Here is a 15263-nt window from a genome sequence, read left to right as displayed (position 1 = left end):
TTCTTAAATAGACCTACTTTTGTTTAATTATAAGTGCTTTATTCTATACAGGAGTGATGGCTTAAGGAAAAACAGGTAAACGGAGGTATACTGCTTCTTTGGGGGCAAGGATCAGGGACTTCTTGAATACCCAGTGTCAGGGGCTGGATAGCCCAGGGGAACAATTCAAAGGGACTTGTGGACTGGGGTGCATGGTGAAGACAGGGCTGGCATAGCCCAAAGGAGAAAGCTTGAGTGGCTTAAAGGCTGGTGGTGTCAGGGAGCTGAAACCCAGTCAGTCACAGGCAAGACTCCCTCATGCTCGAGGCAGGGAGTAACAAAATGACTCACAGTTCTGGATGCCCCAAGAACCATCAGAGCTCCTATCATTACATTCTACCCATTTTCCCAAGGGTCAGTTGCCCAGTGGGAAATTACTATAGCCAGTTCCAGGCCTCCTCCACCCTCTTCTCTCCTTATAACTCTCTCTCTTCCCCCGCTCCCTCCTCCATCATTTGATGTGGAATGCCCCATGCTGGCAGTGAACCCGTAAGGTAAGCAGTAAAGGAATGGAGACACAACATCACTACAGTAGGTGAGAGAGAGTGTGGTCCAAGTCCTCATGTATTTTTGCATCAATACTGCAGATAGATATGAACAGGGTGAGGGCTAAGGGAGTAGGGGGTGTATATGTATGTGACAGGCAAGATACTTGACAGCTCTGTAGGAATTTGATAATTAGATACAGCTGCCACACAGAAGACTTCCTCAGCAACATCCTGTCTGAGGTAATAGTAGCCAAGTTCAGGCCAAGACAGGAGGTGCTGCATATATAGCGATCAAACAGGAAATGCAAAGAGTGCAATTAGATTTCTGAAAGGGCTGACAGATTATCGCCTCAATCCTACATCTTAATGCAGCACGCTCACACATTTAGATCTAGAGTCCCCGCCCCAAAGTTCTTGCAGTCCAACTTAGTTAAAAAGTAAACATAGGGCAATGATCTGAACACATGATCTGAAAAAGAAGGAAATGAGAGCAGTCAGTGGATAGATGGATGGATGGATGGATGGATAATGTGTACGTGCCACCAGGGCATCATCTGAATGCAACCATGATACCTGAGCATCACATGTAGACAGGGACAAGATTCTGCATCAGCCGAAAGGGAGGGTGGGGAGATGGAATTTGATGTGGCAATAGAAAGGAATCCAGTGAAAGGATTTGAAGTTTGGAGTGATATGGTTGGAGACCATATGTGACATCCAGCCCTGCATGCATCAAAAAGCTAAAGCTAAAATGTTTCAGAAGCAGATATAACTTGCTGAGGACAGCAAATTTATCACCCTAATGAAGGGCAATGAGTCTGCTCTCATTCTCAATCCTTAGCTGGTTCTTCAAAACATCTCTGCGTTTAAAGGGAAAAAAATTCCAAACTTTAAATCCACTCTTTCCACAAAGGTGCAAAACACGTTTATGAACCAAGGGTGATTAGTTTTCACTTGCTCTGCGTAACAATGCAATTAAGATTGCTAATAAAGCCCAAGAGTGGCCATTTCCCTGCATCAGTCTCCTCTTAAAGCTTCCTTAATGATTCCTTTGTAACGTTGATTGTTATCGTCATTCCCAAGTAAGAGGCTGACACTTTATCAATATCACAGCATTTCCAAGAAACAGAACAGGAAATAGCACTGTGCTACTTTAAAGCATGTTTATTAAACACAGAATTAAACTGACAATTAAAATGCCAACAATAAAAACAGATATTCATTTCATACCAGGTCTTGTCAAACTATTCTGTTCAAGAGCTGGCAATCATTTATCCAGAGCCAAAGCAGCACTAGTTTTACACCAGACGATTTTAAAGAGACATTATGCACTTTTCCTCATAGTTGCTCTAAAACCTCATTGCACAATTTTTATTATATGCAAATGAGTAGCATCTGATTAGGTCCTGGGGCAGCTTCACCTAGGTGTTCATAGGAATAGCAATGGGAACTGAGTAAGAATATTTCATAACTGAAGTATATTTTCCCTTGGGGGACACCACCATTTGATTTTGACATTTATTTGTCCTGTGCTGTAAAGGACAAAACTACAATTACACTTTTTTTTCTACTGTGCAGTGGGCACAGTGTCGGAAAAAATTAAATCAAAGATAGTGTGTTCTCACAAAAAAACAAGCTCTGAAACCAGACTTACAGAAAATATCCACAGTTAAAAGTCATATTGTGTTAGAACAGTCTGTTTGATTGAACAATGCATATTGGGAATGTATTTTACAAAACATACGCAAGTCGCCAAAATAGAGAAGATAGAAAAAATGAGGGAGAGCTATCTCTTTTTTCTTCCACTTTTACAAGCAAAATGCATTGGAGAACAAACAAAAAATGTTTGGGCTTATCACAATTTACCTAATCTATTTGTTAAGGTGTTTTTTGTTTTGTTTTGTTAATTTAGTGAGTACAGCTTTAACTGAACGGTGCAGAACATAAATGCGCCTTCTTGCATTTCAATTATATTACAATCTATTTTTAGCATTGGCGTTAATACACAATATACAGTTCTTTACTCTTGAGCTCCAATGGCACAATATGCAAATCATGTAAATGAATTTATTCACCTTTTACTGGGAGAATGTCTTGAAATTAGTAACACAGAAAGCAATTTATGAGCCACAGTCACGTTTTTCCAGTTCATGAATTCCCAACCCTACTGCAAGCAATTACCTTAACCTCACTTTATGCTTCTAAAAAGAGCATAGATGAAAACTTATGGGGAGTCAGCCATAAATAGGCATTTCATTTTCAGGATGACAATATCCATTTATTAACAAACAATGCAACAATCTTCAATATTTTCCTCCAAATAGAAGGGGCCCAATGCCTCATCAGCTGAGCACTCCCTCTTCCCATTGACTTTATTGGGAGCTGCACACACAACAGATGAGAGAATCACGCTACTTGAATGTAAAAGTATCTAAGGACAACTTATACTCTCCTCAGTCCATTCAGGGTTCTAAGAAGAGCTATGTGAGGAATTTGGAATGAAACCAGAAACAAGGCAAAACTGGTAAAGGGCTTTGTTAAATCTTTAAATGTAGTCCATGTTTGTCAAATGATTCACATCTTTTTCAGGGATTTGTGGTTGGAGTGAACCTAGACTGAACTGTAGTACTGTAATACCCAAGGTTTCAGTGTGAAACCCAGTGAAAACTGACTGAACTTCACTTTGAATTTTTGGGTTGTTTTGAACCCAAGATGCAAATTCAGGTGAAGCAAAACCAAACAGCAGCTTCATGCAAACCTCTGTGAACTTTAACTGCCGCTGCATTGTGCACTTCCCTGGTGACTTAAATAGTGATAATGAATCAGCCGATTTGGCCCATGGGGAGCAAAGCTAGCTACTAGAACACTTTAGATCCTTCCTTCGTTAGGCCCTGATCCAGCAAAGCACTTGAGGAAATGGATAAGTTTAAGTCCATGAGTCGCCCCACTGAAGTGATTAGTGCTATTCAGGTGCTTAAATTACATACTTGCATTAAGCTGTCTAGAGTGGCTCATGACCATGACTGCCAATCTCAAAACACAAACTGGTTCTGAGTTCTATACGTAGAGGTCACCAACCAAGTTAACTCCTCAAGCACTATAACATCCTTAACATGGAGTCACAGACAGTCCCCTTGAGTGCTCTGGTCTATATTGCCACCCAGGCAAGCTTGTCTTTCTGATAGATGGTCACTTTATGCTAAAAATCACAACAATATTTAGGTTACTCACAGTCTCAAAGGGCCAGTCACTTACCCCAGGTCAATTGTACCTTAGATCTCTTACCAAAGACAATACTTGTAGCCAATCTTATAATTAACTAAAGGTTCATTAACTAAGAAAAAGAAATGAGAGTTATTTACAAGGTTAAAACAGGTAAACATACACATGCAAAAGAGTTACTGTCTTAGGTTTCAAAAGGTAATAGAAGCTGCTGTAATATACAAGCTCTAGATGTCCTTTAGGGCTTATCCTAGCTAAGCAGCTCAGGGATCCCTTGCTTATTCTTAGAAATATTGTCCTTTCCAAATTCCAAGCAGCATAGCAATGTCGTTCCTTCCAATCAGAGATATTTATTCCCTTCCCCAGAGTTCAAACTGATGGTACAGGTGTCAACGCCTGTCTCCTCTTCATGGCTGTAGAGAGGAGTAATCATCAAAGTCTTTGTCCTTTGATGTTTCACAATGGCTCCTTTGGTTTCAATGGGCCTTCTTGTATGCAGGACCAGCATTTTACGTTAACTAATACTTCTTTCCTATTTGGCGAGTTACACAATTACAGAGGTCTCCAATGCAAACTCTCAGTATAGCTTTATATAATGGGCTACAGATGTTATAAGTGAGATCAAAACATGCAGCACCCTACAAGCATTTCATAAAGTCTCAACATGAAACACATTCTTATCAACTTAATGTCTATTTTAACAATGCTAACACACAGGTGAACCAGACTGGTTTCCAGCTATGCATTTGTTAGTGTTCAGTGAGGCCTAAGGGTCTTGGCATGAGATGGCTTCTGGTCTGCCAGCTTCACAACTTGCTTAAGTGTTTTGCTTAATCCAGGGCTTAGTTACTAAAAAGAAAACAGTCTACATGGAAAATAAATCCTGCATGAATATATATGTTTAAGTTTTCAGTGAATTTGGTGCACACAAAAGGTGCTAGATTAACAATACTATAAGCAGCTGTTGCCTATTTCTAGAATAGCATGGGCATTGCTAGGACAAATTCCTTGTACTGCTGTCAATGTGCCTTTGAAATTGATATGAAGGGTACACCTTCAAGGAGGAAAAGGTAGCAGTCTTTATGTGCACTTGCTAACAAGTTATGGTGGCTTTTGCAATAGGTTAAAGTGGTTCCAGTCTTTTTGTGATAGGTTGGTGGTTGTTGAAATAGGTTAGTTTAGGAATGACGAACCTATTTTGGACAGAAGATGGTATGATTTTTGGTATATATGGGCTTTGACCAAATTCTCACTAGTGCACTAGGGATGAAAGGTTTGCCTATCTTAGCTATCCATATCCCATTACAGATTATCCATCCCCTTGAAAAGGAATAATTTTCAGTTCTGACATAGTGTATATTCTTTTTTCTTCTATACGGTACTTAAGAACAGCCATATTGGGTCAGACCAAAAGTCCATCTAGCCCAATATCCTATCTTCTGATAGTGGCCAATGCCATGTGCTTCAGAGGGAATGAACAGAACAGGTAATCCCCTGATGCCCATTCCCAGCTTCTGGCAAACAGCCATTGATGGACCTTACAGTCTTGGCATTCACAACATCCTCTGGCAAAGAGCTCCACAGGTTGACTGTGTTGTGTGAAGAAATACTTCCTTTTGTTTGTTTTAAACCTGCTGCCTATTATTTCATTTGGTGACCCCCTAGTTACTGTGTTAGGAGAAGGAGTAAATAACACTTCCTTATTTACTGTCTCCATACCCATCATGATTTTATAGACCTCTATCATATCCCCCCTTATTCATTTATTTTCCAAGATGAAAAGTCCCAGTCTTATTAATCTCTCCCCATATGGAAGCTGTTCCATACCCCTAATCATTTGGTTGCCCTTTTCTGAACCTTTTCCAATTCCAATATATCTTTTTTGAGATGGGCGACTACATGGGCATGCAGTATTTGAGACGTGGGCATACTATAAATTTATACTGTCAATATGATATTTTCTGTCTTATTATCTGTCCCTTTCTTAATTATTCCCAACATTCTGTTAGATGTTTTGACTGCCGCTGCACACTGAGTGGATGTTTTCAGAGAACTATCCACACTGACAACAATATCTCTTTCTTGAGTGATAAAAGCTAATTTGGACCCCATCATTTTATATGTATAGTTGGGATTATGTTTTCCAATGTGCATTACTTTGCATATATCAACATTGAATTTCTTCCCCATGTTCTTGTCCAGTTTTGTGAGATCCCTCTGTAACTCTTCACAGTCTGTTTTGGACTTAACTATCTTGAGTAGTTTTGTATCACCTGAAAATTTTCTCACCTTACTGTTTACCTCTTTTTCCAGATCATTTATAAATATATTGAATAGTACTAGTCCCAGTACAGACACCTGGGGGACACCACTATTTACCTTTCTTCTTTCTGAAAACTGGCCATTTATTCCTACCCTTTGTTTCCCAGAGAGGACTTTCCCTCTTATCCCATGACAGCTTACTTTGCTTAAGAGCCTGTGGTGAGGGAACTTGTCAAAGGCTTTCTGAAAATCTAAGTACATTATATCAACTGGATCACCCTTGTCCACATGCTGGTTGACCCTCTCAAAGAATTCTAGTAGATTGGTGAGGCATGATTTCCCTTTACAAAACACATGTTGACTCTTCCCCAACAAATCATGTTAATCTATGTGTCTGATAACTCTGTTCTTTATTATAGTTTCAACTAGTTTACTCAGTACTGAAGTTAAGTTTACTGGCCTGTAGTTACTGGGATTGCCTCTGGAGCCTTTTTAAAAAATTAGCTATCCTCCAGTCATCTGGTACAGAAGCTGATTTAAATGATAGATTACATATCACAGTTAATAGAACTGCAATTTCACATTTGAGTTTCTTCAGAACTCTTGGGTGAGTACCATCTGGTCCTGGTGACTTTTACTGTTTAGTTTATCAATTTGTTCCAAAACCTCCTCTAATCACACCTAAAACTCAGACAGTTCCTCAGATTTGTCACCTAAAAAGAATGGCTCAGATTTGGGAATCTCCCTCACATCCTCTGCCATGAAGACCAATGCAAAGAATTCATTTACCTTTAGTATAAGCTTATATCTTAAGAATTCTTAGAGAAGAAAACAGACACACTGTAATCTATGTTTCCCAAAGGTGGCTTACTTTTTAGATAATAGTTCAGAATATCACCTCCATCTTTCCAAAAATTAAAACTTACATATTTCTTAGCTCTTACATACCAAAACATAAAACACATTTTTGCTCTGTAAAAATGTATTCATTTGTAACCATATATTAAAACATTTAGGATTTTAATACCAATATTTTAGTGTAATGAAACTTGTTGCAATTCCCTAGCATGTCTTGTTAACATTTCAGTTCCTTATTTACATAGCTGATGTCCTCCAAGAGACAGAGAGCCTTCAAGTTAATTATCCATGTAGCTCTAAGAAGTCTTGTTTCATTTGTAAGAACTCTCTAAAAGAAAACTAACAGTTATTAAACATTACTTTGAGTTACCAAAAGTAATCAAAATGCATTACAAGAAGCACTAAAGAGACGCTTGAATGTAATACTTTTTGCAGACTAAATAAAATGTAAACCATTTACAACTCTTACATAACCTCAACAAAAAAAAAAAAAAAATCAGCAAAAACTAAAAAGCAGAGGCCCAGCCTTAGGTGATGTAAAGACACCTTCAGTGGCATGTAAGAACACCTTGGACCTGACAGTCTACATTACTTTGCATCTTGTGCAGTCATTTACACTTATGCAAAGTTTGCTCCAAAGTTTGGTAAAGCTTCCATTGACTTCAGTGGAGCAGGATTAGGCCTTACATAACTATAGAAGATGCAAAGCCCCAAAAGGATAATGAGTTGGACACCTTGACAAGACACACACACAAGAAATGCAACAGTAGCAAAGGCATCTAGATGTCCCAAGCATTTCACCAAAACAGATTTATAGCACTGAGGCATCAGAGAAGTACTGTACAGTATATTTTGTTCATTTTAGACCAAAAGCATCTTGAAAAGGTGTTTCACTGAGTCATGGCAAGAAGCAGAAAGATAAATGGCAAGTATAAAATGGACTTTAATTCTAGTCTCTTCTATATGGGTTCTAATACTACTCTCACTCCTATAGGCTCTGAGTGCCTTCCAATATTGCATTAAGCCACATAACTCACATATATCATGTGTAGTTCATTCTCTCTCTCATCCTCCGTTGCAGCTGGCAATTTACAAGTACAGAGAGCAGGTGAAATAATTGCTCTGGGTACATTATAACAAATCAACGTGTGCTATCTATTTCTCAAGTACTCATCATAGCTTGCATGTGAGGCAAATGCACCCTGTTTGATTAAGAATTAGTGATTGTCTCCAGTTTATTATATGCATCCTATAATTCAGTTACAAGGAGTTTGAATAAAGTGTGGATGGTCTCCTTTACAAAATAAATGAGCCTTGGGACTCATCAAGAAACAATCAGATGTTCCCCTGGGTGCATTAAAAGGGTCAAAACTTGAAGATATAGTGGCCTTTCCTTATTTTCTTGTTCTCATACTCACATGGCGGTAAATGGAAATAAGCCATAAATAACACTTATCAATAGATATAAATAAAACAATTTGCTATTATTTCTATTCAGGGAATAGAAGGCAGGGAAGTCATTTATACTACTTTGCAGAAGGTCAAGGAAAGCATTCCTTAACAAATTGCTATCATTCTATTCAGTACCCTTGTATATAGAATGAAAAACTCTGAACAAATCTATTGGCTTTACGCTAATGTATAAAGAAAGGGACAGATACATATACATTTTTCCTATGTATAAAAGGCATTAATGTGAGAAAACAAAAAGGTAAGGCCTAACTTTTCTCTGTCAATCAACAGTCTTACGAATATTAGAATATACACCTGAAATTTTCTGATACTTTACCTTTAATCAGATCTTTGTTTTATTGTCATAAAGACAGTTAAAACTACCAATGTTCAGAGTCCTTGGAATGCAAAATCGTGCAATCCATAGGCAGGCAGAGCTACCATTTACTTCAAAAGAAGTCATCCTTTCTGGCTGAGGTATGGACCAATGTTGACAGACAACTGCAAAGAGAGACATTTCCAGGCCTCTTCAGGGCTTGTCTACACTTACCGGGGTGGCGATCGATGCATCAGCAGTCAATTTAGCGGGTCTAGTGAAGACCCACTAAATCAACCGCAGATCACTCTCCCATCAACTCCTGTACTCCACCACAATGAGAAGAGTAAGGGGAGTCAATGGGAGAGCATCTCCGGTCAACCTTGTGTAGTGTGTACCCCACAATACGTAGATTTAAGCTATGTCGACTTGAGTTACACTATTAACGAAACTCAAACTGCCTAGCTTAGATCAACTTTCATGCGTAGTGTAGACAAGGCCTAAGTCAGAGTTAGTGTCACTGAGACATAGCTCTTCAAGGATGTTTGCAGGAGTATAGGGAACTGTTTCCTGGAGGAACCTTCCCCTAGGCTTGGGAAGAGGGAGGTTAGGAAGAATCTCTCTCCATCATTGTATTTCTAAACTACTTATCACCATGGCATGGCAGAACAAAAATATAAAGGTAGTACATTCTGATGTACAAAACAGCCATAACATCCACCTCTCAATACATCACTTTTCTTCTTCTCTTCTTACTCCTTTGTTTTTCCCCTGAACCTTTCTGTCATGATCTGGGCCTGAGAAAGAAGCCATTATCAGGTGAAGGCTTTAGCAACTAAGTAGGTCTCGCACTTTGATCTGAACAGTTCCCAGATGGAGTTTCATCACTACAAACACTCTGCCTTCTACTCCTGAGATTCCATTCAACCCCATGCGCAGGTAGCTGCACCATCCTTGTGGAATGCTTGGCAGCTCATGGAGAGATAGGTTATCTTTATGATAATCAGATCTTAGCCCACTAATCTACTACAAGCAAATCCCAAGAAGATTGACATCTGGGTGCTCTAAACCAGGGGTTCCCCCTTCTCATAACAAAAATTATTTCACGACCCCAGGATGGGGGGACTGAAGCCTCAGTCCACCCAAGGCCCAGTGTCCCAGGTGGAGGGTCCAAAGACCAAGGCTTCAGCCCCAGGCAAGGGGCCTGTAACCTGAGCCCCACTGCCCTGTGCTGAAGCCAAAGTCTGAGCCCCGCTGCCCAGCCCTTGGGATTTGGCTTAGACCCTGGGAAGTGGGGCTCGGGCTTCAACTGCAGCTCCGGGTGGTGGGGCTCGGGCTTTTGCTTCTGCCACAGACCCTAGCAAATCTAACGCTAGCCTTGGTGACCCCATTAAAATGGGGCCATGGCCCACAGTTTGAGAACCGCTGCTCTAAACAATTGCGCCATAATCACTTTACACTTGAAGAATGAATTGAATGAAAAAAATGAATGCAAGTTACACTTTTATTGGCCAGCAGTAGAGTCCACATTGCTTCTCTTCTATTCAGAGGCTGTGGGAACCAAACTACCTCTCCCTCTCTCCTCACACCAGCACTTGTGCCAGCAGAGGGATTAATCTGTGTCATTATTTTTTAAAAGAATACAGTCAACTATAATTATGATACTGAAATAATGCCCTGAAAAAGTTGAAGGAAAACATCCAACTAAAATAATGTGTAACATTATTGGGAAGACATCATGCTGTCCTCTGGACATGTAGATTTTAAGATGGGCCATCAGTCACAGACATGCTAATTACATTTGAAAAATGAATTGAATGAAAGTATGAAAAAAAGTTAGACTTAACATTTTTCATGTATGGATGTTCTTTGGATAACTCTCTCTTTATTCACATCTAAGCATGCATCTCTGCTTATGAAAAGAGGATGATACCTAAAAAAAATCACACATAGCTAGAGATGTTCAGGAGCACAGCAGTGTAACCTGAAGAGAATACTAGAAAAATATGGGGAAAATAAGGTTAGAAGAGACACAGATGTTTTAAAATCAAAATGATTAAAATAGAAAATGTCAGGCTGTCTCTGGTCCTGGCATAGATGGTGGGGGGAGAGAGCCAAGGAGCCTTTCTTATCTGTGAACCACAAACAAGGACCAGGAGGGATCATCCCCAGGGCCCTGTTCACGCAGATGTATGGAGCTAACTGACTACCGATAGGTACACCCTAAATTGTGGAGCTAGCTGAACAGAACCCTCAAAGATGATGCAGCTTGCAATCTGCACTTGCACACCAGGGAGATTGGAGCATATTTGTTCCTACTAAGGGCTGTGGTTAATTGCCATAATATAGCCACGAAGAAACAGAACCCCAAAAGCAGGGATGAAATCCTAGCCCCACTGCAGTCAATCGGAACTTTACCATTGATGTCACTGGAAACAGAATTTTATCCCAGACTGGTATACTGAAAATAAACACTCTGAAGATAAACATTGTGATTCTGCAATGAGATGCATGCAGGAACAGGGGTTTGTGCATGCAGAGCTCATTGCAGGATTAGCTGCTAAATGAATTGTATGAAAGCTCCAGATCGAGAAATACCATGTTCTCTATTCTATCTCCTTGCACAATGTCCAAAACATGTTAAAAGCAGACAGAAGGCTTACAAAATGTTTGCAGCGTAATTCAGAATATCTCTAAATATGTTTTTCCACTGATTTTAGTTTTACATGATGCTGAGTGCAATTGATATAACTTTGTTTTGCAGATAAAGCTAGACTGACATTTCTCATATTCCATTTATATTTATGTGCAAATCTTGGTTTTGTGTCACAAAAATTCACATGCACTATTTATAGCAGGTGAGATTATTCAGGCACTTTACTCAAAAAGTACAAAATACATTCTGTCTCCTACCTGTTACACATAAAGAGGTGATCAATGAGAAAGGTTCTCAGAGTCAGAGAAAATGGCCATATTGTGCTTCAGTGTTCAAATTACGTGTCTTCTTTAAAAAACTGAATGCTGGATAATGATTTGCCACACAGCTATGCTACAGGTAACTTCAGAAGCAAACTCAAGGCTGTCATTGATGTAAAGCCGTCAGTCTCTGGGGGAAGAGTATAGCACTTCCTACTGCTTGATCCATAAAGCAGCATTTACTACAGCCCACCTTCCTGGTCTGTGCTGCATAATACATTGCTGGATTATGGGATTTAGGGAATTAAAAGGAAGGGAAAAGAATGGATGAAAAAGCCATGACCTCTACTACACAAGTGGAATAGCTGAGTCCCTGACTCAGGATGCTTGAAGACACTAATTGCCATCCTAATACCCACTAGCCATTTGCACCTAAATATTACCCACTTCTGGCTGATTACCCAGCCTAAAAATTAGCTGAAAAAGTTTGCATTGAATGTTTGCATCCTGTGGTGACCAACTGGGACTGGAAGCATTCAGTACCACAGCTATCATATAAAGAAGGGAAAACAGGACCATGTAAAGCAGCACACATAAAAGGAAAGGAGAGAACAAAAATAGCTCTCAAGGATCCTCCCTTCAAGTTTTTTCTGCTAAGAACCATCAACCAAATCTGCAAAACATTTGTTTTTAGTACAGTTCTAGATATGGTTGAGTTGGCAGAAGGTTCCATTTCTTTTCTGAATCAGTGCACCATTCTGTGAGGGAGTGTGAAGTCATATGATTATTCACTTTAAGTGGTGCTACACGTACTAGGTACTGCAGTGCTGCTTAGTTCAACATCTGCTATTTAACAATTACTTCTAGATTTTTTGTGGGCATTCTCAGTCACTCGTTGAAAGAAAACTGTAACATGCCTACAGAAAACCTGGGAGAGAAAACCAATGTGGTGACAAGCAGGTGCTGGATAGCCTGAATGAAGCTGAGGTTCCCTGTTGATTATAATCCATGTGAGAGCAAACAACACCCATGAAGACAGATTTGATAAGATTACCAATCACTCCAGAGCCTTGGGAAAAGAAATTCACAAGGAAGCAACATAAAGACTCCTTTGGTGCCAAAGTGCAAGTAAAGAAAGGAGAAGTTTGATACTGGAGACCAAGCAATGGATGCAAAGAAAAGGATTCAGGCTTTGCCAAGCACTGAAATAGATTGTGTGATGACAGTCCTGTTTAGTTCAGAAAGATTTCTCTTAAACAGAATGGATGCCAACAGCCAAGATTCACAACTTGCAGACCTTATTAGGTGGGATTTAAACTATTATTTATACTGCTCAAAAAGTGCCAGGTGCTGCACATAATATTTGAAGAAACAGTCCTTGTCCCACAGTGTTTACAATCTAAAAGCAGACAGTGGATAAGTGAAAGGGAAATAATATACAAACAAGCAGTTAAGGTAGCAATAGAGTTATGTCTTGATTTTTCAACAAACTAAAACATGGATGATTGTTTTATAATATATTTTGGACCTGATTGTCCACTGCCTTGCACCGTGTGTAGTTATTTACACATGTACAAAGCAAATCATAATGCTAGCATTTTATGCACAGTTGTGAATAACTACATGTAATCTCCCTCCCTCCCCCCCGCACTTTCCTTCTTGGGTTACTCAGGGTCAGGCAACACTCACTTATGTGCCCGGTGCCTGATGACGTCGACAGTAAAGGAGATCCTGAGTTTCCCGGTGGTGATGTTGGATAGATGGGAACCCTCTACTCACCCCTCTGCTGCAGTCCTTTCACATATAAAGGAAATTAATCTTGGCAGTGCCTCCACCTGGCTGGCCATGTGCACACTCCCCTGGATGCCGAGGGGGCATCCAGGAATTAACCTGAGCTAATTTATGCAATGGGTCTAATTCAACATACAACCACTAGACACTTAAAGTTAACATACCTTCACTTAACTTAAAAATAAAAACATGATGTAATAGATGGAGATTAATTGAAAAATGTCATAACCAATATAAATCAGTAAGGGGCACAACACTAAATCAATTAACAAATGCAGTTTGCATTTACACTGGCACCATTTACCTCATCCCTGAGTGTACACTCTACTGAATTACAGAGTTCTAAACACTTGCTTGAGTGGGTGCGCTTAAAGATCATGAAGCTGAAGACAGCACTGTATTGGCCCAGTAAAACAGTCCAGCTTAGGCAACAAGAGGCAGAGCAATTCTAACTTTGTATCATTCTAAGCTGCACAAGCCCTCTAAAGGTGGGAGTTGTTTTAACAAGAAGACAGTAACCCTGGATTCTGGTTAAACAATAAGACCACTTCGTCTCTTCTCAGACTGGGGCAACCTCTTAAGGGTTCCTGTCCCCTTTCGCCTGCAAGCACTTTCCCAAACAACAAAGGCCATGGTTACTTACACAGCCTTCACTGCAGGCCCACCTGAGTTGGTTCTGGCAAAGCAACAGGTTCTGCGCTGGCTCCGAGTGAAGTCCACCAGCCACCTCTGAGGCCTCCTGCTTGGTCAAAGCCCCAGTAGACTCTCAGCAGCAGCTCCTGGCTTGGACAGAGCTCCTCAAGTCTCAGCTCTCCTCTAAGATGGAGCCCACCGTATGCTCTCTCTGCAACCCCTGGACACAGTTGCCAACTTTCACGCAGTAAATAAGCACCCCGACTTTCACAGTAAGCCAAAAAACAAACTAATCCCATTTCAAAACAAGGCCAAAACAAGCCAGTCCCTAAGAACCCCAACACTCTATGTGACTAGATCCTTCCAGTGTTCAGTCTAGACTGTGGTGGGCCCGCTGTGCACCGCTGACTCTCTCCCCCCCTTGCCCTGATTGCCGATCAAAAAAAAGAAGCAACAAGCTACAACAGGGATTGGCAACCTTTGGCACGCGGCCCACCAGGGTAAGCCCCCTGGTGGGCCAGGCTGGTTTGTTTACCTGCCACGTCCACAGATTTGCAGCAGCGTTGGCCAAGGGATGTGCTGTCCGCCACTTCCTGTAGCCCCCATTGGTCTGGAGCGGCGAACCTCAGACAGTGGGAGCTGCAATTGGCCAAACCTGCAGACACGACAGGTAAACAAACCAGCCCAGCCCGCCACGGGGCTTACCCTGGTGGGCCGCATGTCAAAGGTTGCCAATCCCTGAGCTACAACAAGCAGCAAGCTACAAGGCAAAAACTAGCCAATAAGCAACTCACAAGCCAATTAAGCAAAAACAAGCCCAATTTTTGCATTTTTTTTTTTGCAGGTTTGGCATGTCTACCCCTGAAGTGGAAGTCTCTCTCTCTCTCTCTCTCTCTCTCTCTCTCTCTCTCTCTCTGTCTCCCAAGGCATCATGGGAGTTGTAGTCCCCAAGGCTGGATTGCAGCACTCAGGATCTTTCCAACTGGAACACTCCCAGGTAAGTTCAGAGGCCCTTCTAGTAGAGGGCGTCTACACGCACAAAGTGCAAGGTGCCGGCGATCCAGGCCTATAGCTATTTGTTGTAGGCATCTCACTCTGAATGCAGAGAAGGTAGTGGCTTTGCGGGTCAGCAAAGGAATGGCATTCCATTCATAGGTGGCAGTGAACAAATGTGATATCAAGGCTGACATCACGGTGGAGCAGAGGCGACAGGGTGTCCCAGGTTAAGAGAAAAGGGTAGTCGAGTAAAGAATTTGACGAATTGGAGATGGGGGAAACCAGTGGAC

This window comes from Lepidochelys kempii, chromosome 1 (genome assembly GCF_965140265.1).
Source record: "Lepidochelys kempii isolate rLepKem1 chromosome 1, rLepKem1.hap2, whole genome shotgun sequence".
In the NCBI taxonomy this organism is placed as follows: Eukaryota; Metazoa; Chordata; order Testudines; family Cheloniidae; genus Lepidochelys; species Lepidochelys kempii.
The sequence above is the reverse complement of the archived record's forward strand: the minus strand, read 5'-3'. Positions refer to the sequence as shown.